Genomic DNA, 21,449 nt, shown 5'->3' with positions numbered 1-21,449 from the left:
ATAAAAATTAGGAAACTTAGGTTTGGTTTGTTTCTATAGTGTATCCTGTAGTAATCCTTCCATCAAGCTATTAAGTTATAAGGTATTGAAGCATGATTCAACTTTTACCAACCTGATGCAAACTGTAGAGACATCATGGTATTAATCATCTCCAAGGTGATCTGCATTTCCATGGAAACTGTGATGTTTGTATTCTGTATGTTGGCTGGTGTTCAAAGTTTAGAATATTTCAGGAAGTCAGCCAACTGATTAAAAATGTTAAATCCTCATCATGAATTTTTCAACTCATCTGTAAAACTGAGTCAGTCATTTATTAGAATAATGACTAAATCATAAGGAAAATTAAGTAAGTAGATGGGAGAAAAAGTCTCCAAACTGAATTTATCCATAAGTAAGCAGATATGCATATGCACTAGCACACAAGGTGAAATTGTCAATTATAATTTTATCTCTTAAAATGTTTTGGATATCCTTCAGGCTTCATAATCACACCAATAAGGAGTTATTATTTTCCCCCAAGGAGTGTATATACAGATAAAGAGGCAGTTCTACTGCATCAAGAATTCAGAACCCATATCTATGAAAGAGAATTACTTGGGCTACAAAACGTAAGCTGGTTTTGATTTGACTCTGCAATATGTTTATTGTTGCAACTACACAATTATTTTACATTTTGATAAGCCTTTAAAACAAGCAAATATCCTGGCTTAGATTAATATTAAAACTTAAACAGTTTTAACACATATCTATCTATCTATCTATCTATCTATCTATCTATCTATCTATCTATCTATCTATCTATCTACCTACCTACCTACCTACCTACCTACCTACCTACCTACCTACCTATCTATCTATCTATCTATCTATCTCTGTCTATCTGTCTGTCTGTCTGTCTGTCTAATAAAACCTTGTATTCCTTCCGGCAATATGGTAACTATATGGCATTTTTACCTCTCAAAAATGAATTTTAAAAAGTGAAATTGAACTTTCAGTATGCATATACACATAAACAAATACAAAGGTATGTTTTTAATATATGAAAGTTTCAGGAATTTGGCACTCTAATTTTGGAAGGATTGGGCCAATTCTTTAAAGCTGCTTCATGCAAAAAAGTCTATGCCTAAAGAGGTGAACGTTTCTGCCAACCTAGCAATTCGAAAGCATGTAAAAAATGCAAGTAGAAAAATAGGGACCACCTTTGGTGGGAAGGTAACAGCGTTCTGTGCCCCTTTGGCATTTAGTCATGCTGGCCACATGACCATGGAGACATCTTCAGTCAGTGTTGGCTCTTCAGCTTTGAAACGGAGATGAGCACCACCCCCTAGAGTCGGGAACAACTAGCACATATGTGCGAGAGGAACCTTTACCTTTACTTTAAAGAGGTGGATATATTTTATGAATTAAACTGCTTTTTATTGTCAGTTAACTCTTATCTTTTTTGTTGCTTTTTTCTCTCTGTTGCAAGAGACAAAATAAACTAATCTGACTGAAGCGTCTGACTGAAGCTCATATTAAATAATCCTGAGATGCCTGTTTTTCATCAGACTGGCTGACAGGGAAGCATGATATAGCTTGCCTCATCTGAGGAGTTGAAGAAAGAGAATGTAAGTGCGCAGTAGGTAAGTTTGTGGCTTGCAGGTGAACTGTGAGCTGCCATGCTGAAGGTTCAGAAACAATGATCAGGTGGGTGGGCTGCTGGGGGTTTGCAGGGGTTTGGGAGAACCTCTAGCTAAAATTCTGTGCAGTTCAGAGAACCCCCAAATCCTACTCCTGGCTGGTTCTGCCCACCCCGCCCCTCCCAGGAGTCCCCACGTGGCCCCTTTTTTGATGCTGGTAAGTGAAGGCTTGGGGACAGTGAAAAATGGGCCTACTGGAAGTTCGGGAAGGCCAGAAATGGGGCCATTTCCGGCCTCCAGAGAGCCTCCAGAACCTGGGGAGGCCATTTTTGCCCTCCCGGAGGCTCGAGGAAAGCCTCCGGAGCCCGGGGAGGGCAAAAACACCCCCCTGCTATGGTACAGGAGGCAGACTAGGCCACGCCCACTGTGGCCATGTCCACCCAGCAACCAGCCAGAGAACCCCTTGCTAAAATTTTTGAAGCACATCCCTTACAGTGATCCAAAATACAGGAGAAAAAAAAAGGAACTGAATGTAAGAAATGATATGTACTGTATATCAATGGCATCTTTGAGTCCAACATTCTTTTCATGCTGCAATTAAGTTGGCCCAAACCTGACCCTTAGCTCACCTTGGCTTTCCCAGGATGGATGCTTCCTACCCATATAATTACCTATCAATCTGGGTGTTTGTTGTACATAAACTAAGGTGACCAGACGTCCCGCTTTTGGCGGGACAGTCCCGATTTTTAGCAATTTGTCCCGCGTCCCGCGGCGTTTCAAAAAAGTCCCGATTTTTCATTCTGCCTCCTCAGTCCCGCTGCCTCTTGAGCCCCAGCTGATGGCTAGAAGAAAAAAAAACTGTTTAAACTCTTGCCCGGGACTTCAAAGGGCCGCCCTACAGGCAATGAGTGTAAAGAGTTCCTGAAGCAGTTTTTTTTCCCCCTAGCTAAGCTGCAGAAACGAAACCGAAACCAGGATCTTTGGTGCAACGTGACAAAATGAGGCAGAGAGATTTATTTTTATTTTTATTTTTCCTCCCCAAAAAAGGTAGGTGAAAAACTGCAAACAATGGGAAATTTAGGAGGAGAGTTCAAGATTTTAAAACACAAAAGAAAAAAAAGCTGTATTTAACTAGGGAATTGTAATAATTGAGATACTATTAATTGTATATTGTGTTGAAAGCAGAAATGGTTAAGTTGTGGTTCAGAGGAATATATGGGAGAAATTATTTGGTTTATTATTATTGGTAAATATAATTAATTGATTTGTAAGAAATTGGATTGCATGGAAATAATTGGAATATTCATGTTCATATTGATTAATATACAAAAAGATAGTTTTATAACTAATTGATTTATATTAAAATGTTGAATTTGTATTAAACAACTGTATTACATAATTACATAATTAAACAATGTGAGGATGGATATAAAAATAGATGACAATGGGAAGGGGTATAATATAGAATAGAAGGGAAAAATTGAATTTGATTAAGATTAGAGATGAGGATGAAGGGTAATATTGTTTTTTTAAAAAAATAGATGAATAAATATGGCAAAAAGGAAATATAGAAATTGTAAATTTAATTGAAATGACTAAACACTGTTTAAATTTGTGAACCAGCCAAATATTCTGTTCAAAGAAAATACATTGTATGTTTGTATATGTGTTTCTAATTATTGCTATTTATTCATATTTGTTCTCTTTTATTCTTTAAAGTTTAACAATTCATTCTTTATCTTAATATCTTTATATTTGCTTGGGGTTGGCTTTCTTCCCTTTCATCTTTTTTATTGTACAGCAATCTTTCTCCTCAAACCTACCACCTCTCTCTTTTCTTTCCTTCTTACTTTCTCTTCCCCCCACCCTCTTTTTCTCCTCCCTACTTCCTCTTCCTTTCTCCTTCTCCTCCTCTCTTCCTCCCTCTCTTACCCTCACTCCTACTCTAATTTCCATTCCTTCATCCCTCTCTATTGCTGTATCCTTTAATGCATATGGACTACTCAGAGGGCTGAAAAAGTTATTTTTGACTGGTCCTCGCACTTTTGACCAGTCCTCGAACTTACGACTGTCCTCACATTTTACATTTTTGCCTTATCTTGTCATCATGGTGAAGAGAAGCAGTTGTGAAATGAGTGACATGGTTGTTAAGAATGCTGCACGGGCATAAATGTGAGGATGGTCATAAGTGTGAGGACCAGTCAAAAGTGTGAGGACCTGTCAGAAATGACTTTTTTCAGCCCTCTGGTTAGTCCTTTTGTGCATATGGACTACTCAGAGGGCTGAAAAAGTTATTTTTGACTGGTCCTCGCACTTTTGACCAGTCCTCGAACTTATGACTGTCCTCACATTTTACGTTTTTGCCCTATCTTGTCACCATGGTGAAGAGAAGCAGTTGTGAAATGAGTGACATGGTTGTTAAGAATGCTGCACGGGCATAAATGTGAGGATGGTCATAAGTGTGAGGACCAGTCAAAAGTGTGAGGACCTGTCAGAAATGACTTTTTTCAGCCCTCTGGTTAGTCCTTTTGTGCATATGGACTACTCAGAGGGCTGAAGTTATTTTTGACTGGTCCTCGCACTTTTGACCAGTCCTCGAACTTATGACTGTCCTCACATTTTACGTTTTTGCCCTATCTTGTCACCATGGTGAAGAGAAGCAGTTGTGAAATGAGTGACATGGTTGTTAAGAATGCTGCACGGGCATAAATGTGAGGATGGTCATAAGTGTGAGGACCAGTCAAAAGTGTGAGGACCTGTCAGAAATGACTTTTTTCAGCCCTCTGGTTAGTCCTTTTGTGCATATGGACTACTCAGAGGGCTGAAGTTATTTTTGACTGGTCCTCGCACTTTTGACCAGTCCTCGAACTTATGACTGTCCTCACATTTTACGTTTTTGCCCTATCTTGTCACCATGGTGAAGAGAAGCAGTTGTGAAATGAGTGACATGGTTGTTAAGAATGCTGCACGGGCATAAATGTGAGGATGGTCATAAGTGTGAGGACCAGTCAAAAGTGTGAGGACCTGTCAGAAATGACTTTTCAGCCCTCTGAGTAGTCCCTATACACATAGCCATGGCCACCCAGTCACATGACCAGCTAGCCACGCCCGCCCAGTCACATGGCCTCTAAGCCATGCCCACACAATAAGCCACGCCCACAATGGTGTCCTTCTTACCAATGTTAAAATCTGTTCACCTTACCCTATACACATAGCCATGGCCACCCGGTCACATGACCAGCTAGCCACGCCCACCCAGTCACATGACCAGCTAGCCACGCCCATAAAATAAGCCACGCCCACAATGTCGCTCTTTACCAATGTTAAAATCTGGTCACCTTAACATAAAGGCAAGGAAGTCTCATTTAAACCAGACTTTATTTGCTTATCTTTGTTCAATGCAAATAAAAATGCTGTTAGAGAAAATCACTACTTTTCCAGAAAGGCTTGCCTTTTGATGACTTGGTCTGAGACTGACTGGCAGGGTTGAAGTTTTTTCAGGGGCAGTCCAGTTTGGTACCCAGATTCTCCCAAGGCTTGGCATCAGAATCACCAAGATGTCCCAAAAGTTGCCATCTAAGATCCTTTTTAATGTGATAGAAATGAGAAACTAGGAAATGCAAGAAGACTGCCCATATTTTACGAGAAGTGTTCTCCATTCCTCTAACCGTAAAATACCTTATGCAACCAGACTTCAAATTTTGGGTTTAGACAACTTAGAACTACGCCGACTTCAGTCTCACCTAAGCATAGTACATAATATTATCTGCCACAATGTACTTCTTGTCAATGACTACTTCAGCTTCAACCACAACAATACAGAAGCAAATAATAGATACAAACTCAAGGTAAACCGTTCCAAACTCTATTGCAGAAAATATGACTTCAGTAACAGAGTGGTCAATGCCTGGAATGCACTACCTGACTCTGTAGTTTCTTCCCCAAACCCCCAAAACTTTAACCTTAAACTGTCTATTGTTGACCTCACCCCATTCCTAAGAGGTCTGTAAGGCGTGCATAAGTGCATCAGTGTCCCTGTCCTAATATTCCTTTTTACTTACTCTTTTCATGTATTCAAATTATGTTTATACTTTTACCTGTTATCTTATATATGCTTGACAAATAAACTTATGACTTATTTCTGTATCCTATCCCTGTTTGCCTGGAAAACACCATACGCTTTTGTCTTAAACCAAAGGGCACATGATGTTATTTACACTTTTGTAAAATGCAGGCTTGAAACAAAGTCCCTTTTATTTGGAAGGCAAAACTTTTGTGTTAACCCCCAGCTACAATCTTGGCTCTTGTAGTAGTTTATCTGGATTTTCATCTCCCCTAAATGCATTCAGGGAAGTGCCAGAGTCAGGCGAAAGAAACAAATACGTGAAGATCAGAAACTGAACTTTCAGCAGAGTCCTGCATGGCTAGTTTGTTTAAAAGGAAAGTGCCAATTGAAACATGTTCATTCATTGCCAGTCTTTCCCCTGAATATAATGGTACTTGTATTTCTATTATACAAAGTTATTGGTACTAAGCAGATTAACAATGTTCCCAAAACAACAAAAACATTGCTTGCCTTTAAGATCAGCTTAATTTCCTGAGAGTAATACTTGAATCAAAAGAAAAGCATTTTGAACGAATCTTTTCTGGATACACAACTTAAGCCCCCATGGAAAATTTAGAAATATCTTTAATAGTAATTTTGCTATAAAATTTATTAAACAATTAAAGGAATAAAGAAAAAAAAATACAAATGCAGAAAAGGAGAGCAAAATAGAAAGAAAAAAATAGAAAAGAATGACTAAGAATATACAGGTAGTCTTCGACTTATAATTACAATTGAACCTAAAATGTATAGTTGCTAAGTGGGACAGTTGTTAAGTGAGTTTTGCTCCATTTTATGACTTTTCTTGGCCACAATTGTTAAGTGAATCACTGGAGTTGTTAAGTTAGTAACAAAGTTGTTAAGTGAATCTAGTTTTCCCATTGACTTTGCTTGTCAGAAGTTTGCAAAAGGTAATCACATGATCCCAAGACACAATGGTCATAAATATGAATCAATTGCCAAGCAACTGAATTTTGATCATATGACCAGGGGGATGCTGCAGAGGTTGTAAGTTGAAAAATGGTCATAAATCACTTTTTTCAGTGCTATTGTAACTTTGAGCAGTCACTAAATGTACTGTTGTAAGTTGAGGACTACCTGTAGTACAAAGAAATATTAAAGAAATTACTTCATCACAAGCAGTGTAAAAAACTTTAGTAAGTTTTCACCTCCTCTTAAAGTACAACAACTGATCACTTCCCTCATATCTTTGATTAGCAAAGTTCTTTATCGGTTATCAGAGATAACAACATATCTATTTTAATCTTAATCAAATAAACCAACTTTATATCCCTCCCTTTTGCTTTTAACAATTTTGATCTTTAAATAAATCCCTAGAACTTGATATTTTTTCTTTGTCACTTCACAAAAAATTATTCAAAGCTTTAAGTCTCTTTTATAAATCCTTTGGAAACATTAGAAATATCAAATGAATTCTTGAGTACATGTTCAGCCGAGCGATATTTGCCTGTGGCAAAGAAATGCCAATGGTTGGCATTAGTTTATTTCCAAGTCAGACCACAATGGGATTGGAACAGTTTTAAATAGAAATGCTGGGAGTCTGACTCATTCAAGGGCATGTGATCAAGTCAGACTTAATTACCATTCTTTGGCACACTGAGCAGGTCATAAATCAAACAGGAAAAACTCATTATCAAGATACTGTACAGAAAGCCATGCATCAAAGTTGAAAAATTCAGGTTACTTCTTGAATCAGAGGATTTTCAGTGAACCTATGAGGGTGTCCTTCCTCATCAATTATGAGGAGAAATGTACGTGGGAATTGGAATTAGGACTTCTTCGTTGAAGAAGCATATACACCTCTGTGTTATATTTAGTGCAGATCACTGCACTATGCAGATCAGTGGTGTGGTGGATTCTTTGCACTTTTTCAATCTGCCTTAGATGATGGAGGAAAGTCGTTCCCCATTATTTTGGGAACAAGGGACCACCTTTAGAATGTTGAGTGTACCTTGCAAAGTGAGCCGAGGTGGCGCAGTGGTTAGAGTGCAGTACTGCAGGCTAATTCGGCTGCCTGCAATTTGGCCATTCAAATCTCACTGGCTCAAGGTTGACTCAGCCTTCCATCCTTCTGAGGTAGATAAAATGGGGATCCAGATTGTTGGGGGCAATAGGCTGACTCTGTAAAACCACTTAGTGAGGGCTGTAAAGCACTATAAAGAGGTATATAAGTCTAAGTGCTACTGCTATTTGCCATTCTGGACAGGGCCCATTATAAAACACTCATTTCCCACCAGACAAGTTGAAGTTCAAAGATTCAGCTTGGGGAAAAAAATCAAATAAAAAAAAAGCTATTTGTGCAGTATCTGCATAAATAGCAATAGCAATAGCACTTAGACTTAAATGCCGCTTCATAGTGCTTTTACAGCCCTCTCTAAGCGGTTTACAGAGTCAGCATATTGCCCCCAACAATCTGGGTCCTCATTTTATCCACCTCAGAAGGATGGAAGGCTGAGTCAACCTTGAGCCTGGTGAGATTTGAACTCCAGCTAGCAGTCAGCTGAAGTAGCCTGCAGTACTGCACTCTAACCACTGCGCCACCTCGGCTCATTTTGCAAGGTACAAAAATAGCCTTGTTGAGGGATTTTGAAGGAGGAGCTCATCCCTTAACATATCTTCATTATAGAAGTCAGAGGTAGCTTAGATCCTGCTGTCTGAAGCAGAAAAGCAAATAACTTTATTTCCGCCAGGTTAAAACGCACAATATTTTAACTCCCGAGAAAGAAAATACAGATACCTCTCTTTAAAATATGAGCGCTAGAAATTTGATGCCCGCTAATGATACCCTCATCTCCACAACCAAAATATTTCGCAAAATATAGTTAGTCCTCATTTAATGACCACAACTGAGATCCACAACTCAATTGTTAAATGAAGTGGTCACTGCGAAACAGTGACAGTGCTTAGGATATTACTGTCGTTTTCTTTTACTTTACAGATCTGAGAGGATTGCAATGCAAGGGTGGATTGTAAGGTTATGTTATCACCACCACTGTAACTGTGAAAGATTGCTGAATGAAGTAGTTGCTATCTGTACTGGGAAAAAACAAACAAACAGCTTTCTATGTAAAATGTTATTGTCTTAAAATCTGCTTTCTATTTGCTAAAAAAGATCTAAACCAATATTCCCATGTGAGGCTCTTTATTTGTAATTAAATAATACATGCAGCAATCAATTTTTTTCCTCAAATGTCCACAAAAGAAGTGAGCAGATAATTAGACTTGCCACATGTTTAATTAAAGCTCTAATTATATACAATCTTTTCAGCCTAAAACTGCAAAAAACAATCCATGCTGCGTAATGGAAGCAGCTCTCAATTCCAATCAGTAGTCTGATGATTCATGCATTCATTTCTGTAAAGGTTAATAGCAGAATATTACCCCACTCTCAAACACTGGCTGAGGGTGATCTGGTGGATGTTGTGAACCTTTGACAAAATCGTTTATCAAAAGCTGTTAAGTAGGAAACATGGATTGTCAACTGGATAAAAAAAAAAAAAGCAGAGGACAGAATTAAATTGAGTATTTTCACAGTGAAGGGATGTAAGACTTACATTTTATTCATGAAAGTTTTGAAGATGGAGGGAACTGTGGGACAGTCAAATTAGTTGACACTACGAAATTATTAATAATGATTGATAACACAAAATTATTGATGATGATAATAATGATACAAAGAATTGTGAAATGTGTTTCAGGATTTTTCCAAAATGGCAACAATGGTTTTACTATTGTGATAGGATCCACTTCTGAATTATCATAGGATGCTAAATTAAAATTTAATAAGTTTTATGAAATTTAAATGATTATTACGTTTTAGCCATGGTATCATGCTGCACCGGTTGGAAGAGTTAGGGGTGGGAGGCACTGTGTTGCGGTGGTTCTCCTCCTTTCCTCTGACCGGTCGCAGTCTGTGTTGACAGGGGGACAGAGGTCGACCCCGAGGCCCCTCATATGTGGGGTGCCGCAAGGGTCGGTCCTCTCGCCTCTCCTGTTCAACATTTATGTGAAGCCGCTGGGCGAGATCATCCGTGGTTTCGGGGTGGAGTACCATCAGTACGCTGACGACACCCAGCTGTACATCTCCACCCCGGATCACCCCAACGATGCCCTTGAAGTGATGTCCCGGTGCCTGGAGGCCGTACGGATCTGGATGGGGAGGAACAGGCTCAGGCTCAACCCATCCAGGACCGAGTGGCTGTGGTTTCTGACGTCCCGATATAGTCAGTTGACGCCATCACTGACTATTGGGGGTGAATCATTGGCCCCCACGGAGAGGGCTCACAACTTGGGCGTCCTCCTGGACTCACGGCTGTCTTTAGAAGAGCACTTGACGGCCGTGACCGGGAGGATTTTTTATCAGGTTCGCCTGATTCGCCAGTTGCGTCCCTTTCTGGATCGGGACTCGTTACGCACGGTCACTCATGCCCTCGTCACCTCCCGCCTGGACTATTGTAATGCTCTCCCCTTGAGGAGCACCCGGAGGCTCCAACTGGCGCAGAGTGCGGCCGCGCGGGTGGTAATGGGAGCAACATGGCGCTCCCATGTAACACCTCTCCTGCGTGAGCTGCACTGGCTCCCGGTGGTCTTCTGGGTGCGCTTCAAGGTTTTGGTTACCACCTTTAAAGCGCTCCATGGCTTAGGACCTGGTTATTTACGGGACCGCCTACTACCACCAATAGCCTCCCACCGGCCAGTACGCTCTCATAGAGAGGGACTCCTCCGGGTGCCGTCAGCCAAACAGTGTTGACTGGCGGCCCCTAGGGGGAGAGCCTTCTCTGTGGGGGCACCTACCATCTGGAATGAGCTCCCCCCGGAGATACGGAGGATCCCGGATCTGCGCTCCTTCCGCCGTGCTGTGAAGACCTTTTTATTAATCAGGCGGGCTTGGCCTAATTTCTTCCCTTTTTAAATATGTAAATTTTAATCTGTTTTTAAATTATTGGGGTGTTTTAATCTGTCTGGGCCAAAATGATTTAATTTGATTTTATCTGGTCTTTAAATTTTTTGTATTTATGTATTTTATTGTTGGCTGTTCACCGCCCTGAGTCCTTCGGGAGTAGGGCGGTATACAAATCAAATAAATCTAAACCTAAACCTAAACCTAGCAGATGACCAATTTCTTCTCTTTAAAAATACCACATACAAACTCCCAGCACAATTATATCATTGTATAGAATCTCCTATAGTCCTTGGAGGTTAAAATATTCCAGGAAAAAAGGGAGCCTAAACTAGAACAAAAATGTTTTGCTTTCCTGCCTTTTTGGAGTTTGCAGGTTATTACACAAATATAAATAAGCCGTGTTCCTCAGTAGTTGGTACTGACAGGATTGTTTCCACAAGATACAGTGATACTTTGGTACTCAACTGCTTAGAAACATTGAATTTGGTATTCAATGCATTTTGACACAAACATTTTGTCCCGTACTCATCATTTGTTTGGTACTCAACACACAAGCTAGAAGCTGTCTATGTCAGTTTCCTCATGACTAATACATTATTCCTTATAGGAAAAATATGTTTGGTACTCATCATTTTTTGATATTCATCTCACTTCCTGGAATCAATTAATGATGAGTACTGAGCTACCATTGTAGTGAATAATTATAACCACTGATAGAATATCTAACCGAAAAATTGTCATCTATATGGATTGATGTTGGTGACCATTATTATATTTTGAGATAGCAATTTACGTACTTTAACATTGCATAGAAGACCCGAAGTGTGAGGTTGTGATTAGGAGATTGGAGTTCAATGAGACTGCCTCTGTTCCTAAGTAAACACTTGCTCACTTATCCCAACCTATTGCACAGTTTATTATGAGGATGAGAGGTGATATTCATATGGACTGCCTGAAGGTTTCTATCAGAAGATGCATATAAAGGTCTGAAGAATTTGATTGAAATAGTGCAAAACATTCCAAGGATTTTTTCCAATTCATTCAAACCACTGATAAAGCTCAGCAAAACAGTTTTATTGCTTCATCCTGAAGCTGTTAAAATATGGTTTACCAGATAGTCCATTGTGAGCATCTCAAATTCAGATAAGACATTTTTTTTTCAAATGTACATATATTTTTTTTCTTTCTGAACTCCAACTTTGAGTTGCGGTCAACTTTTAACATGTATCTTGTATAGATTATAATACAAGGGTAACCTATATTTATATATGCATTATTTTAATTCTAACACTGTCTACTCTTCCTAATTCTACAGTCAAGAAAGAATTTACAGAGGCATTCACGGAAATGTTTGTTCTCTTTATGGATTAAATGGACAGACATCTAGTCTTGATCTAGCTGGTGATTCTTTGGCACGTAAAACCTTCATCTTTTTTCTTCCATATTTGTCTAAACTTTGAATTGAATCATTAGGAGGTTCAGTTAGTAGTTTAAGCCTTCATCTTCTCTTCAGCACTGTTCTTCTAGCTTATGCTTTTGAATGATTTATGGACTTTGGTTCTCTCATGTACCAATAAGTCTTCAGCAATGTAAACACTGCCTAATCCAACTGAAGATCAACAATTATCTTTAAACGTCACAGACAGCTGTCCGTTAAAATCTATTTTAACCCATTGCAGCTGCCAGTCTGTCTCCATTTCCAGTGTTTTCATCTCAGAAGGTGTTTAAAGCTTCATCCTTAATGCTAGTATAACATCTGATACTGATACCAGCTGATTTACTCTCCTTTGATTCCTATGATAATTATGTCCTCTGAAGATTTAAACTAATCCCTAGTCTCAAATCCCTTCCAATGCAAACAGATATAATTCTGTTTTGGTGCCTATGTTAATGTATAGACAGGTGAAGATCCAGAAAAAAAAGCAATTTCTATAAGGTAGCGTGGGTGGGATATATATTTAATTATAGTTTACAACTTCTTTTTGTGTATCTTGAATCCTGTCAGGGTAAATGTCTAATCCTCCCAGGCAGGGGCTGGCACCTCCCCATATCCCATCATCCCCTCTTACCTCAGACTCCTCTCCTGGTGTATAAAAGAGTCCTATACGTGGGCATCCAGCTGTTTCAGAAGTGTATCTGCAAGTGAAAGACAGAGGTCAGTGACCATTACCCTGAATGGGCCTAGGACCACTCCAGGCCTAAAATAAAGAATTGATGAAGAGATTCCACTGTCTCCTGTGAGTTATTGGGTTAGATCCATCCAGTTTCACAAATCCTACCATAATATTTGATTGGATGGCCTTTTTTAGTATTATGTGAAAAGCTTGGGGGGGAGGGAAGATATTTATTCTCCACTTTCTCCACCTCATGCATGCTCTTAAATATCTGTACTATGCTATTATACTATCATTATTATTATTTTTTAAAACATTTGATTCTTTTTACTAGTATTGTGAATAATTACTGGATGAAAACGGTAATCATGACATCAGATACTGCTACAGTATCTGTGGAACTGCTAATTCTCTTCAGCTTTGTGTCAGGCTGGTAGAAGTGCTTTAAGAATTGCAACCATGCGTGTTTCCTGTCGTGTATTCTTAGAAAGAGGCTCTGCAGCTTACAAATAGAAATGAATAGCTGAAATCCTTCCCAATTGCATATACTGCACAGTGGAGGAAGCAGAACTTCCCCAACCTAATCACTCCCAGATGCATTATACATCTGTTCCCATAATCCTGCAGTTGCATTACAACTTGTGGCAAAAAGACAGCAAGTATTAAAACTGGGTGAGGCTTGCTTAGCAATAATATGCAAAGTTTGAAAACAGTCAGGGCACCGACATAAGCCATCCCTTGGAACAAAAAAAAAAAAAAAAAAAAAGTCATTTAACATTGATCAGCCACCAAGTCCTTTCCTGACCCCTCCTACTTTTGAACCCTGAGCTGCTCTGTGGTTAAAAACAATACAACTGTGCCAGTGAATGAAACTGAATCCCTATCTAGGTTAATTGTTAATATGTTAGGTTTATCTATTATGTGTGGAGTGCCGCAAGGGTCGGTCCTCTCGCCCCTTCTGTTCAACATTTATGTGAAGCCGCTGGGTGAGATCATCCATGGTTTCGGGGTGCAGTTCCACCAGTATGCTGATGACACTCAGCTGTACATCTCCACCCCGGGCCACCCCAATGATGCCCATGACATGATGTCCCAGTGTCTGGAGGCCGTGCGGATCTGGATGGGGAGAAACAGGCTCAAGCTCAACCCATCCATGACCGAGTGGCTGTGGCTCCCGGTGTCCCGATATAGTCAGTTGGTGCCATCTCTGACTATTGGGGGCAAATTGTTGGCCCCCACGAAGAGGGCTTGCAACTTAGGTGTCCTCCTGGATGCACGGCTGTCCTTAGAAGAACATGTGACGGCCGTGGCCAGGGGGGCTTTTTATCAGGTTCGCCTGATCCGCCAGTTACATCCCTTTCTGGATCGGGACTCCCTACGCACTGTCACTCATGCCCTCGTCACTTTCCGCCTGGACTACTGTAATGCTCTCTAAATGGGGCTCCCCTTGAAGAGCATCCCAGATTTATGCACTTTCCACCATGCCCTCAAGACTTTTTTATTCCAACAAGTGGGGCTGGCCTAACTCTTTTTAATCGTTAACTCTTAATTTTTAAATGTACAAAACGGGTAGTTTTATTTTAATTAGATATGGGCCAAATTATTTAATATTTCTTAAATTGTTTTTTAAATTTTATATCTGTGTGTTTTATTCTGACTGTACACCACCCTGAGTCCTTCTGGGAGAAGGGTGGTATATAAAATAAATAAATAAATAAATAAATACATACATACATACATACATACATACATACATACTCTTTCTGAGCATTTATCTCTGTAACCCAGACCAGGAAGCAAAAATCTTTGGCGGAAAAATTGGAAAGTCTCTTTCCATCCATTATATATAAGACAAGGACAAGTGAATCCCATTGAATATTTAGTAAAGGAAAAGATGAGTTCATATGTTCCCAGTACAATGACAAATTCTCTTTGTGATGACCTATAACCTTTATTTCCATATATATTCCCCTTGTGCAAAGTGGGAGGATGCTTGGTGTATTCTAGGTGCCTATTTGAGAACACAGCATGTTGTGAGCAAAGAAATCCCTCTGGGTAGCAAAGTTCTGCTGGAAAATACAATCAGTTCCAAATTGCAAGTTAAATAGGTTCCTTAATATTTTCATAGCCCTGTGAGGTCATTTTCTGCATTCCTCATGCAAAACACTGTGCTTAGCTCTTCCAGGATAATAATCTCTAATGTTATACAAAAAGTTGCTGTTTATTTGCTTCTGGCCATAACATGGTCCAATAACTGGGCAGTTGAAGAATAAAAAGTTTCACTTGTGGAGATGATAAAGAAAAGCAATATATTTTCCTTCAAGTCACAGAGGTCTCACAGATCAAACTCTGGTTGTTTGAGGCCTCGCAGTGATGACAAAATAAAATGGAAAAGTGCTAAAGACTTCACAAACAATGCATGGAATAACTTTGGAAAAAAAACAACAATACTGCAGGGATTGTTTTTTTTAAAAAGGATTAATTAATGGAAAACAGCAAACACCCAAACCATTTTAATTTTACCCAATAACTAACAATATGAAGTAGCTGAAAATGATCCATAAGTAGGCACCCAAAATAAAACATGCACATCAAACAAACACATGCAAATATGTTAAATTTGCAATGTATTTTAATCACAAAATAAATGACAGGATAGGCTGTGATAGTACCAGAAAAACATATGTAATTTGAATATATCCATATGCATAAATCAAAACAGTAATATTTTTATAAGGTTGGGTCCTTTCCTTTAAAACAATGTGGAGAGTTACCACTGGCTCCGCATTTGTTTTTATTAAACGTTGTAAATTAAATATTAAATAAACACTATCTGCTGTATAATGTAGGGTTTTTTGACTATTGAACAACAGCAACAAAAATGAAATAATACCTTTTTCCAGATATTCTCTTTAGTTTGGAATGCCTTCAATTTTGTCTCTGAATTACATGGATCCAGGATGTTGGAATAGATTAACCTTTAAGATATTTTCCAATTCTATCTTTCTTTGACTTTATGATGTGTCGTGCCTAACTTTAGGGCTTTGCTGAACTTTCTGACCTGGATTTATGATCCTTGTCATTTAAATGTAAATAATATTAAATGTTAGTGTTTCACATTCATAATCAGACTTTTACCAAATAATGTGAACTTGTGTGATTGGAGATTCTTCCAAATATGCACTCAGCTTCTTATTGAAAGGAATGGATACTTTACGATCAGTATTTTTTGCTCCAGGTAAGTGGCTTTCCTTTAAATAGAGGCCACACGGGAGCATTTCCATTTGCACCCTTCGATTCTTGCAATCACCCTTGGAGCAAGGTCATTCTGTAACTCTTCTTGGTTTATAGCTCTTTCTACACATTCGTCACCGCCGTTCCTTCTCACAGACTGCTTGGGACTCAAGAGGCTACGTGACTGCCAAAAATGTAACTTAGTGCAGTATATCAGAATGATTTTTTTTTATTATTAAAATGATAATAGAACTTCAGCGGGAACAGGGGCGGTTTCATTATAACTGGCTCTCAAGGTCAGCCTGAACTTAAAAGGCAGTCAACATTCTTTTCCGATGTGAGTTGACTCAGTGACCGAAGCCCTTGAAAAAGATGCAGCGGTGAGCACTCTAAACAAGGAACAAAATCAGGTCAAATGCACAAGAAATGCCCGTGTCGACCTAGCGATAACTCTTTAGAGATGTAATATATGAAACGGTGAAACAAATACCCAGCTGAAGATGTACAGATATCTATCTGTTCTTGGTGTACGACGAGTTTCAAATGAGCAAACAATCATGTGATTTGGGGTTTGTGTTTTGGGATTGGGGAGGTTCCTTTTTAAGACCGTGGCTTTCTCTCTCTCTCAAATGGGCAAGTTAAGGATAAAGGTAAAAACAAAACCACAATCATCCCACGGTTCTGATTACAGGTAGTCCTCAACTTACGACCACAATTGAGCCCAAAATTCCTGTTGCTAAGCAAGACAGTTGTTAAGTAATTTTTGCCCCATTTTACAACCTTTCTTGCCACAGTTGTTTAGTGAATCACGGCAGTTGTTAAATTAAAAACATGGTTGTTTGGTGAGCCTGGCTTCCCCATTGATTTTGCTTGTCAGAAGGTTGCAAACAGTGATCACATGACCTTGGGACACTGCAACCATCATAAATAGATGCCGGTTGCTAAGCAACCGAACTTTGATCACGTGACCATTCGGATGCTGCAATGGTGGTGTGAAAAATCGTCATAAGTCATTTTTTTGAGTGCCGTCTGTTGCAACTTTGAACAGTCATTAAATGAGCTGTCATATGTCAAGACTACCTGTAATTGTCACTTGATCCCACTTCTTCGCTTTCAGTGGAAACTGTTGCAAGGAAGGGACAATGTAGAACAGATCCACAATTGTATGTATTTAATCCACAATTTTATGTACACACATACAGTAAATCCACAATTTATGTGTACACACACACACACACACACACATACATGCATATATATATGTGTGTGTGTGTATAGTATCCCAACACAAACCACACAATTTATGTACTTTACTATGACCCTAGCAGGCAACTATGAATTGTCAGATTTTTGTGTTGTGACTCCTGTTTCAATATTTTCTCATCATTGCTATCTCTGCCTGAGGCGTATGCTTCATACTGGGGTCAGAACAGAGATGGAAAGGCTGGTCACACACGTAAGACAGTCAAGATAACTGGATGTTATTTTGAAACAGTGCTTTCATTGTTGTAGTTCATGGGCTGATATCTTTCCTTGCACATTCTTTTTCTACTCACTTCCCTCTGAAAGATCTCAACAAAGTTATAAACATGAAAAAAAGGAAAGAAATAAAAAGGGTATCTTGAAAAAAATGGTTGAACATTCTAATTTCTGGCAAAGCAATTAATAAACACTATAATGAAACTTATGCAAATCAGTTGCTTTTATCACTGGTTCTTTTGTTAGAAGAATTAATAGGAGTACAAGGAAATTCAAAAGCAGGCCACTTACAAGTGATTAAAAAGTGCACATTTAACAGATAAGCTATTAAAAGGAGAATCATAGGCCTGAATGAGATGGCAGCACTGGCCTCCCCAGGAAGGGAACCAAAAATCAAGATGGCAGCTATGCCCATGCAATCAAAATTCCCACCCCTTTGATTACACAGACGCCACTGGGTGGTGGCCCTTTGTCCATATAAGATAAGTAGTACAACAGGAGCAATCTGGGTTAGCTCACTAAGGAGTACAGAACACAGTATTCATCCCATGAGGCATTTTATGTCATTTTTGAGGCTTCCACTAGCGTATCCAGTAGAAAAGACTAACGGAGTGCTTCAGGAAATAAGCAGAGTGGTGATGTAAAATGATGCAATTTTGTACGTTCTTTTTGAAACGGGAAGAGGAGATTGCCTTGCAAGTTAGCTTCAAAGGGTACTTTGCTCAAAGCTTTTCATGCTTTCGTACTACTAACAAAACACAATTAAAGCCCAATGGTAATTGTAAAGTATTGTTGGCCATGTCAGAATTCTGATCTTAAATTGTTTGAAATTGAACATAAAGAATAAAAAGACCATATGTGGATATTAAGTAGATTTGCAGAACATCACACTATCTGAATGTAATGATGCTTTCAAAATCACTCGAGTACTAAAACCACAATAGCTCAGATTTTTATGATCATTGGCTTGAATCTAGAGGTACTAAGAATAAGTCTCGTTTCACAACAGGGTGCCAGGCAGAAGGGAAGAGAGGCAATTTTAGGCAATTTCCTTCCAATTTATCAAAAAATTAGGTCTGAAAGATTGGGAGGATCTTTTCAGAACACAACACAAGGTGTTATGGAGGGAATCAGCAAAAACCTTCCTTTTTTTAATATCTGCCAGTGGGAGTTCTTGCTTCACTAAAAGCCTTTCCATTTATAGAAAGAACTCAAGATGAAGTCATAGGCAACTTTGAATGGTGTACACATTTTCACTTAAATTCTTATACTCCCCTAAAAACTGTCTTTGCAGGTGTATTGACTCTAGAGGACAAGAAAAACTAAATTGTACATCTGAAACAATGCTGAATAATACTAGTACATATTTTCAAGCTTTTTGGTAACTTCAGCAACTTTGTGCCCTGTATAAGTGCTGGACTACAAACCCTTTAAGTTATGTCCAACACACTGGCTATGAATTAAAAGATTAATTATCACTGTAGTGATAATTACCAGAAACATGCCAAATTCCGAAGAGTGTTTTCACAGTCCTAATCTTCAAGCACAGGTATTTGAAAAAAAATGGTGAAAACTGTTAAACTTTGTGTTAGAACTTTCCCCTCTTCAAAGCAGCAGGAAAACAACTCAATTGGACTTTTAAAATTAATTTAAATGATTTTTTTGTTGAAAAAAATAAGGTAGATACCTACTGCATATGATATAGTATTCATAATATAGTGACTTGTCACATATCAAGATTGAGAAAACTTGCGACCACGCGAGGGAATTGGCAAATTGGATGGGGGTTTACGTTTATGTGTGGACTTCCGTTGTTTAAACGCTGTGTGCGTCGAACACCTATACCCCCTTCCTTTGATGAAGGATTTACTGGCCACATTGTCAACGAGGTGTTGCATGAACACCTATGTCGGGGTGTTCTCGTTTATCTTGATGTTACGAACGCCTAGTCACAAGTTAGGACCCAAATACCTTGGGCCTTTCCCTGTTATAAAAGTGATTAATCCAGTTACAGTGGAATTAAAACTACTACCATTACTGGGTAAAGTGCACCCTGTATTTCATAGTAGCTTGTTAAAACCGGCAGACAAAGTCCGAGAGCGATTGGATAGACCGGGGCCAGTAGAAGGAAACCACTACGAGATAGATGAAATATTAGATGCAAAAATCAGTAGGGGTAAACTACACTACTTAATCAGGTGGAAAGGTTATCTGTTCGAGGATGCTTCCTGGGTTACCGCTACGAACGTAAGAGCTAGCCGACTGCTTAAGCGGTTCCATAAACACTATCCACATAAACCTGGGCCATGGGGGATGTGCTTAACACCCTAAACCGATGTTAACATGTTTGTTTCTGTTTTCCAGGAGAATCCCTGGTAAGGGGAGCCGCCTGTCGAGATCCCCTCGACACCTTGCATTACGGTGAATCCTGGTGCTATGAACCCTTCAGCAGCAAGCGGCCTGTGGGGATTGGTTGGGTTATTGGGTGGGTTATTGGGATCTCACGTTTACACAGGTGGTGGGGGTGAGTAGTATAATTGCAGGCAGTCGGTCACGCTGTGGTCGGGACCGCAGGCTTTGTATTCCTGACGCCCCTGCCCACCGCTGAGGAGGAGGAGGATGCAGCTCATGCATGCGTTGTGGATGCCAGACCCGGAAGGGCGTACCAACAAGCCGCAAGAGCGGGCGCGATCTTTAAAAGGCATTGGGAGGCAGCCGCTCCCAACGCCGACTTTGTGTATTTTCACATCAAGTTCACTTATTGTTAGTGGAGCTGTTCAGGTGGAATAAAAGATTACAGCAGCTGAAACCTGTTGGCAGCGTTCTTCTTCCCACTCTGACTCAGACACGCAATGCAAGTTTGACAGATCTTAATTAGTACTTATGTCAGTAGCAGGCCACAGTTCTATTGCCTGTGAACCATTATTCTGTGGTATCAAAATCAAGTTGTTGTACTGCAATTCAGTTTCTTGCTGTTATTGAACTGTGTGGCTCACTATATGATAAATCACTGTCTAGACTCAGCTTTTTCCCAAGGTAAGTAGTGTGCCATCTTGAACTATTTGAAGTAAGGTGGGATAGAAGTATGTCTTTAAAAATTAAGAGGACTCTCAATCATAGTATCATTATAATGATGATACATAGTAGAAAACAGAAGCTGTATTAATTGGGCTACAAACTCTTGCATGGCAAATATGCTATACCAGGGGTCTCCAAACTTGGCAACTTTAACACTTGTGGACTTCAACTCCCACAAGTTGAAGTCCACAAGTCTTAAAGTTGTCAAGTTTGGAGACTCCTGTGCTATACTTTAGAATCACAGAATTTCCTCTGATTTTTAACTAGAATCCTGATATGCACCAACTAGTACCTGGTGCAAAAGATTTATAATCTGAATTCATGAACTTGGGGTCAGATCTGAATACTAAACTACAGAGCACTCATTCCTTGACCTCTTCAGATCACTCTAATTTTTTTTATTGGAATCAATAGGTGATTTTAGTGGAGGCAAACCATGTTGTTTCTGTTGAATGCAAACCCTTCAAAGATCCACTATTTCCACATGCCAGATGAGTTGGAAATAATTGTGCAGTCCTTCTAGTACAACTCTTGTTATTATGAGAAGCTATTGATCCATCTGTAATAAACAACTTCATTTGAAAACTTCCAACCAGGAAATCGACCACTGTTCTAGACAGACCTCTCCACTATTTAACAGCTCTCGTGGTTAAGAAATTCCTCCTAACATACTCAAAAGTGATTTACATGTCATTTAACTGCTTGGTCTACTTCTGCTCACCTTGTTCTAGTGTTGAAACAGGATTGTTTTAACCAAATTCAGGAAATGATTTTAGCAAATGAAAAAACAAAAAACCACTGACTGGTTCCATTTGCGGTACTATCAGTCCAATGTAATTATTATTTGGAGCAAGGTGGCAGTGCAAAACAAGCTAATTATTGTAGTAGTAATTAGG

The 21,449-nt window shown here is 39.3% G+C and overlaps 1 long non-coding RNA gene across 7 annotated transcripts; it reads left to right on the top strand.

Annotated features, from left to right (window-relative positions):
• Window positions 1–188: 188 nt before the first annotated feature.
• LOC117666386 (uncharacterized) lies at window positions 189–20,284 on the top strand. Of its 7 annotated transcripts, none has more exons than XR_004591753.3 (5): window positions 189–346; window positions 521–608; window positions 1,469–1,622; window positions 5,969–6,115; window positions 8,684–8,868. It is a non-coding gene; the product is annotated as an uncharacterized LOC117666386 (long non-coding RNA). The 7 variants fall into 7 exon arrangements; XR_004591755.3 differs by having other exon boundaries at window positions 478–608; window positions 1,469–1,607; XR_004591750.3 differs by having other exon boundaries at window positions 478–608.
• The last annotated feature ends 1,165 nt before the right edge of the window (window positions 20,285–21,449 follow it).

This window comes from Pantherophis guttatus, chromosome 1 (genome assembly GCF_059756535.1).
Source record: "Pantherophis guttatus breed Tessera chromosome 1, ASM5975653v1, whole genome shotgun sequence".
NCBI lineage: Eukaryota > Metazoa > Chordata > Lepidosauria > Squamata > Colubridae > Pantherophis > Pantherophis guttatus.
This window is presented reverse-complemented; position numbering and strand designations above follow the sequence as displayed.